The sequence below is a fragment of the Zingiber officinale genome, chromosome 2A (assembly GCF_018446385.1).
Source record: "Zingiber officinale cultivar Zhangliang chromosome 2A, Zo_v1.1, whole genome shotgun sequence".
Taxonomy (NCBI): domain Eukaryota; kingdom Viridiplantae; phylum Streptophyta; class Magnoliopsida; order Zingiberales; family Zingiberaceae; genus Zingiber; species Zingiber officinale.
This window is the reverse complement of record NC_055988.1, coordinates 44,177,039-44,185,395: the sequence shown is the minus strand read 5'-3', so window position 1 is coordinate 44,185,395 and position 8,357 is coordinate 44,177,039. Positions and strand designations below refer to the sequence as shown.

The 8,357-nt window shown below is 36.2% G+C and overlaps 1 pseudogene; it reads right to left on the bottom strand.

The window, feature by feature from the left end:
* Positions 1–7,867: 7,867 nt before the first annotated feature.
* Positions 7,868–7,979, bottom strand: LOC122044663 (annotated as a pseudogene).
* Between the last annotated feature and the right edge of the window lie 378 nt (positions 7,980–8,357).

The following is an 8,357-nucleotide window of genomic DNA, read 5'->3' as shown; positions in this document are numbered from 1 at the left end:
AAGTTCATTCTAAACTTGGTACGTAAAGATAATTTCTCAAAACCCATGTTTTATTCCTATAAGAGGATAAACTTCTCCCACTACAACAGCTGCTACTTTTGCAGCAGTACCCATGTAGATGGCAATTTCCCCTTCATATAGTTGTCAGATTTCCTGGAACCCCTGCAATGAATTGTAGATATGATCAGTGGCTCCCGTATCTACACACCAGGTACCGGTAGATAACACCACTAAACATGTTTCAACAACTAATGAATAAAATACACCTTTATTGTTCTCAGTTCTGAGAGGACAGTCCACCTTAGTGTCCAAGTTTTGTTTCCAATCATTATAATTGGGACTACTAAGTCTATTCTATAGTATAACAGCTAGGAGATTGAAAAACATTTGAAATCCGAAGAATCACAAAGATATTTGGTCAAGACCAACACCTCAAAATCCCCATGAATTTTGTATGCAATGTTAGTGTGGACGTATACAAATTCAGACATTTGTAAGAGGAGGGTCTTACCCATTAATTATCTTGTCAACTTTAAATTACCTCAAACACCATAAATTTTGTATACCATATTAGTGTGGACGTATACAAATTCAATTGCTTGTAAGAGGAGGTTTTACCTATTTTATTTTGTCAACCTAACTTTATGACAAATAAAATTACCTCAAACAACATGAATTTTGTATGCCACATTAGTGTGGATGTATGCAAATTCAAACATTTGTAAGAGGGGATTTTACCTAGCTTTATGACAAATTAATAGTTGGTATTCCTTTGGTTACATAAATAATAGCAGTGACTCCATTGGGGAGGATACTATTAGACGTACCTAAGTGTATACCATTACTTGATACTTAGTCCATTAAATAGAATTATGCCCCTTCAATTGGAGAAGATCACACACATCCTAAATAATTTCCTATAATCATCCATGAAGGAAGTTTGATCTAGTGATCTGCAAACAAACTCATCCGTTGTGGAGGAAGGCACTTAGAGCCAACACGCAAGTTTGTTTGCATCACTTACAAACCAGTAATGGAGACCGTGGAATTTATTTAAAATCCCTCTCCCACTTAGATATTTAGAATGAGGAATTTTAGCATGCATACAAGCACACAATACACAAGCACACATAACATAAAAAAACAATAAATATGGAAAAACAATTTTCCAACTATTATGACCTCTTCCATCATTGTCCTCCGTATGCTGCCAACCTTAGCTGCTGCCATCTTTAGCCACCGCAATCGGGTCTAGTTGCCGCATCCACCTTGCTTCTTTTTCTGTTGCGCCTCTGGTCCTCAAATAGCACCACACCTCGCAAGGATACGATCCACGATAAAAATAGAATTTTACATTTATCGATCCTATATTCCACGAAGGAATGTACATGTAATCTAGATCGAACAAAAAGTAAAATCCTAAAACTAATACAGCTCCTGCTATATTTAATAAATACAATCATGCACACATATAAAATACCCTTGACATGTCCAAGGGTCCAATCACACACAATCATAATAAGTCATAATAGTTGGAGCCTGCAACCACAGAGTTAGCATATCCTACTATTATCATGTCTAAATTATGTATGACATGTGCATAATTAAACTGAAAACTAAACACACAGAGGCAAACCCTAGCTCTGATACCAATTGTTGGTTGCTACTCAGAATATCATACCGGTTCCCCTGTACAAAAATTTTGTACAAGTCCTGAACCTTTCCTAACAACCTATTGTGTTCTTTAGAAATTAAATTTGGAATCGCAAACAGAACTTAACATTATTGATTCCAAATTCAACTTATCTGTTCTTAGTGGTTTAGATTTGGATCGCAAACGATGCTTAACATTATTAATCCAAATCCACCCATGTTACAAATTTGATTAAATATTTATTTCATAGATCGACTTCCAAGTTAAACATGGAGAGGCACTAGGCCTTCTTGGTTATGGGAGCATCCACCACTTCCTAGACAAAGCGTTTCAACAAAATTCAATATTTAATCTCCTTATAGTAACCCTAAGTTTAACCATTAAGAACAATCGAATCACAAAATCGAAAAAACAAAAGAAACACAAAATCGAATCATAAATTCAAAACCTAGAATCGATAGCCTCTTGTGTTTGGTATTTCAAAATCCATAAAAAGAAAACTAGCATGATGCGGAATAAGACAACTAGTTATACCTTTCTTTGTAGCATATAGATCTCACGATCTTCTATTGTATTCCTCTTCTTATCTTGGACGTCGTGTGGGCGACGATCTACCAAGACAAGACTCCACCAAAACCTTCTTCTTCCTTCCAAGTTTCGGCCACCAACAATCTCCTAGAGATGAAGAACTTTGGCCACCAACCAAGCTCCAAGGGATGCTAAGAAACAATGCCTCCTATCTCTCCTTCCTCTAACAAGATCCAGCCACCTTGAACTCCTTGAGATAAGATGCCGCAGGCCACCAAGGAAGAAGAATAGGAGGAAGAAGAGGGCCGACCACCACCAAGGAAGAGAGGAGAGGAATAATAGATGTGTTGTCATGAGACACCTCTACCCTCTCTTTTATATTCCTTGGTCTTGGCAAATAAGGAAAGTTTTATAATTGAAACTTCCTTATATTCCTTGCCAATGTCTAAAAAGGAAAATTTAATTAAAAATTTCCATATAAACTTGCTATGGCCATCCACCTCATTGAGCTCCAAACAAGGAAAGTTTTAAACACAAAATTAAAACTTCCTAATTTGTTTCCGGAAATTTTAAAATAAAAATTTCTCTTTCAAAATTCCCTTCATGGTTGGTTATAAAAGGAAACTTTTATAAATTAAAATCTCTCTATTAAAACATGTGGATGATTACAAAAAGGAAAGTTTTCTCCAAAATTAAAATATTCCTTTTAACTACAAATAAGGAAAGATATCAAACTTTTTTCTTAATCATTTGTAGAAACTATAGAAGGAAAGATTTAATTTAAAACTCTCTTTTAAAATTATGGCTTCCACATAAGGAAATATTTTAAAATTAAAATCCCCTTTTAATTTTATTGTGGTCGGCCACCTAAGCTTGGGTTCCAAGCTAGAGTCGACCACCACTTGATCCATCCAAGGCTTATCTTGGCCGACCCTTGCTTGGGCTCTAAGCTTGGCTTGGCTTGGCTGGTCACCTAGGATGGGTAAGAAGGTGGGTTTAGGTGGGTATAAAACGTTATAAATAAGAGGCTTCGACTGGGACCGAGAGGAGAAATTGGTTTTGGTCTCCCGATGAACTTGAGCTTCCTGTGTTTGCCTTGAACACCCAACTCGAGTTCATCAATAATATCTCATTCCACTAAAAAGTTATTATTGCGCTATCACACCAATCTCATATTACTATATGGGCTCCTTCTTATCATGAGTGTGTTAATCTCCTTGTGTTTAAGATATTGAATGTCCACTAATTAAATGAGTTACTGATAACTCACTTTAATTAATATCTAGCTCCAAGAGTAGTACCACTCAACCTTATCGTCATGTCAAACTAAGTCCACCTGCAGGGTTTACATGACAATCCTTATGAGCTCCTCAAGGGGACATCATCAACCTAGATTACTAGGACACAGTTTCATTCTATAATCAACAATACACCATATAAATAATATCATTTTCAAACTTATCGGGCCTATTGATTTATCGAGCTAAATCACACCCTTTGATAAATTAAAGAAATAAATATTAAGTATATGTGCTTGTTATTATATCATGATTAAGAGCACACACTTCCATAATAGCAGAGGTATTATTCTTTTATATAGTCAGTATAAACAGAAACTACCTCAAATGGTCCTGCTCAATACACTCATAGTGTGCTAGTATAATTTATTAGTCAAGATAAACTAATACCTAATTACACTATAACCACTCCAATGGTTTGTCCCATTCCATCTTGGTTGTGAGAAACTGTTTATAATTTATAAGGTATTGATAACATGATCTTCTGTGTGTGACACCACACACCATGTTATCTACAATATAAATTAATTGAACAACTGCACTTAGCATAAATGTAGACATTTAACCAATGTGATTCTTATTTCTAAATAAATATTTATACAAAAAGCTAGGCTTTTAGTATACATTCCAACAATAACAACAGTTAAATACAATGATTTTAAAAATTTGCTATCATAGCCGCTCCAAACAATGATAAAAGACAATGGTTTTTCAAAAACCGTTATCTTTGTAAAAATAAAATATAAAAGACAACAATTTTTGTTAAAACTGTTATTAAAGGCTCTAAAACAATGATTTTCCCTCAAAATTGTTATCTTTTAAATGTTGTTGATTGTAGATTTTCTTATAATGGGGAGGCACAATTAGACCATAAAATACACTTTTTGATCTGTGGGGAGAGACACAACCGTACTTGGGAGGCACGACCATGGCATAAAAACTTCTGTAAGAGAGGCACGACTGTGCCTCATGGGCACGACCATGTCGTAGAACTTACTGTGCTTGGCTTTTGGAACACTAGGAGATGCGGCCATGCCTGTAAGGCATGGCCTTGTTAGCTGAATAAGGCATGACCGTGCCTAGGGGGCCTAACAGTGCTAAGAGGCACGATTGTGCCTAAGGGGAACAACCATGCTTTGCTGAATTTCCTCCAAACCTACCTCCAATGCCCAATATGCTCCATTTTTGCTCCAAAATATGTCCTATCAATAAAAATATGAAAAGAGTAGTTCTCTGAACCAAAAGAGTAAAAGTAATGAAATCACATAGAAATAAGGTGTACGAATGTAAATCATGCTCATTAAATGCAACAAGATATATACTAAATGATGCTTAAAAATATATATAATCTATACACATCACACCCCCATACTTAAACCTTTATTTGCCCTCAAGTAAAATCTACAATCTAGATTTATATGTGTAAATGGTGCATCATAATCCCCAGTGAATCAATCCAATCCTATCATATAGTTTCATTGATTAGCATGATACAAAATTATTTAAGTGCGACCTAAGTAGAAGTTCTTTGTGCTTGGTGTAATGAGTGGCCTAACTTTTTCAAATATCAATCTCCAAGCCTAGTCAAGTCATTATCTAACCGTGTTCCTCATGATTTCAAAGATAGACACTTATCTGCCACTCGCAAAGTTCTTTCCTCTCAAACTACACAAGATTTCAAAGGAGTACTCGGTATCAAGAGATATATAATAGTTATTTTTCCAATAACCTAACTCAATCTCAAAGGGGTAGCTTGTTAGTTTCTACTTATGATAACTATTTTTATATCCCTTACTCTCCCCTCTTTTTTTAAGTGATTGCAAAGTGTGGACACACACATTTTTTTGGGATATAGATTTTTTCTAATGAGTTAGCATGAACTGAGATTATTTAGTAACTAAAATGTAATTGAGAAGTCACACGGGAAATAAGCATACTAGTCTGATTCTATAAATCATGACTATTTTTGAAAGTATCTGATGAGCGTAAATTATATATGATTTTAGACTTTAATTGATGCACATTTATTGGTATTTATTGATTATGATTTATGTTATCGTACTCCATTCATTTATTTTATGAGCATAATAACTTCTTTGTGTTCAGAGATCTACTTTTGCTTTGTTTTGATTGACAGGACCTGAAATGGAGCAAAATGGACAAAGAATGCAAAGTGCAACCTATTCTGGAATCCAGCATAGGCAGCCTGTGCCCTGAGGCACGACTGTGTCCCCCCTTGTAGAGATAGCCACAGTAGGGTCGTGCCTGCTAGGCACGACCATGCCCATGTTCTAAAGAGTGGCATAGTAGGGCCATGCTAGGAGGCACGAACATGCCTCCAACTCACAAAAAGGGACACCACCCAACATTGCCTCATAGGCACGACTGTGCCACCCCTTTCGTCGTATATATGGCTCGACCATTCCATATGACATGGTCGTGCACGCTAAGGGTAAGGGGGCATGCCCCCTGCTATAAAAGGGGAACTCCTCCCCCTTTCTTGTGGAGGAAGTTTTCTCCCCTTGGGAGAGACATCTTGGGTTGTGACACTCTATTTTCTAGCTACTTCATGACAATCTGTATCTATTTTTGTCATTTATCCATCTTTGAAGCGAAGGATTGGTTCTCAAAGACATCGATTTCACCTTGGCTAAGATTTCTCCTCTCTTATTATCATTTTGAGTTGTAGAATGCTTCCATTCATATTTTTGAGTCTTAGTTCTTTGTGTATGGAGTAGATTCTTCTTGTTCTAGCACATAGGGAGTAGTTGTGATGTGTATTTGATGTAAACTCTATGAATATGTCTATTTCTTGTTTCTATGGCATATTTATGCTTGGTTCTTATTTGATTGAATGTGTATGTGAGCTTTACTTATATATGTTGTTTAGTTGAATGGATGTATGAATTTGTCATTAGGAAAAGGAATACTAGTAAAAAGGTAGATCGTTTACCTTAATAACCCTCCTAGTGTCAGCCCCACGGATATAGAGGGAGGTAAATGTAGGAACACAGGTGTCAAGCTCATAGTGGGGTAAATGCACCCATCGTCTGTGATATGCCATGGAGGTAGGAAAAAGAATACTAGAGATTGTATGACTGAGGGCCCTTGGTGATAGAGGGTATTCCTTTAACCGGACATCTCATGCATTCCCTTGAAATGGATACCAAATACATACAAGGGAGACTCTAATTAGTGCTTAATGGGTTTTCCCTAATTCTGTGTAGGAAGGAATTTGTGTAATTTAGATCGTATGATCGGGTAGCCCTAGGTGACAAAGAGTATCTTTTTAACTGGATCTTCTATGTTACCTTCTCTACTTAGTAGCACTGGATGTCAATGGGGAGAATACTCGAGTGTGGCCATCATGGGGTAACATCGGTATTTAGTTAAATTTCCTATGAAGTATGAATAGAGAAGCTAGATAATTGGCTATTCATATTACATCAATGAGCATCATGATAAAACCAAAATCCTAGAACTACTTTCCCAAGTTAGACTTCCTCACACAACTTTCATCACTCTCTTCTCTCTAGGTCTCACTCTCTCAAGTTCACAAACCTTCCCACAATTGGATAGTCTAGATAATTCACTTTGTGAAGTCTCTAGTGGTTACTCATTAGTCCTTGTGGATCAATATCTTTTATTACTTGATGACTTTTCCATGCACTTGCGGATATACATCAAGTTTTTGGTATCATTACTGGGGACTAATTTAGAGTAACGTTAGGTGGTTAGCATTTTGGTTTATCTTGACACTTTTTATTTTCTTTTGTGAATATTTTTTACACTTACATTTTGTATATAACTTGTATTTTCTTTCTTTTATTTTTGCACTCTAATTTATGCATTTTATTTTTCATAACAAAAACTAATTTTATTTGTGCTCTTTTATGCGAAAACTGATAACTATAGGGAATTTGTTGCCTATTGATCCTGAGATAGATAGGACATTCCGTAGAAGAAGAAACCTACAAAGACAAGCACAAGAAGAACAAGCTCAGATTGCCACGATGAATAAACCCTTGAAAGATTATACTGCATGATATGTTAGAGGTCTTAGATCTAGTATCACTAGGTCGATAGTTAAAGCCAATAATTTTGAGATCAAGTAAACATTCATCTTTATGGTTTAGCAGCACCAGTTCGGGGGTGGACCCACAGAGGACTCTAGCCAACATTTGGAAATATTTTATAAAATGTGTAGCACCATAAAGATGAATAGAGTTCCCTCAAATGTCGTCAGATTAGTTCTATTTGGATTTTCCTTGAGAGATAGAACCAAAGCATGGCTTGATTCCCTGCTGGCAAACATAATTTCTTCTTGGGAGCAGTGCGGATGAGTCTTCTTGGATAAGCGCCCTCCCCCCTCCAAAAAAAACCAAGAAAACTTATATAAGGAATCTGATAGAAAACTTTAGGCAAAACGAAAGTGAATCTTTATATGAGGCTTGGGACAGATGTAAAGAAATGCTCAGACAATGCCCACATCATGGCTTAGAGAAATACTTGGTGATCCACACCTTTTATAGTGAAATCAATTATCATACCAAGATATCTCTTGACTCTGCAGTAGATGGAGCTTTAATGAATAAAGGTCTAGATGAAGCAGAGGAAATCATTGAGAGTGTGACTCTTAATCATCATCAATGGGCATCTGAAAGAAGTGGCAAACGAGTAAAAATTTTGGGAAGGCATGATGTTGATGCCCTTAATCTTATTTCTATAAAGATGGATGCTCTCACAAAGAAGTTTAATTCACTGAACTCGACCTTAGTAAATGCTATTGTGTTATCTTGTGAGGTATGTGTGGAGGTATGGAGAATTCAAAGAAAGTTTGCTCTCTAGGAGTTGTCACTGCATAATTGGCTCAAATA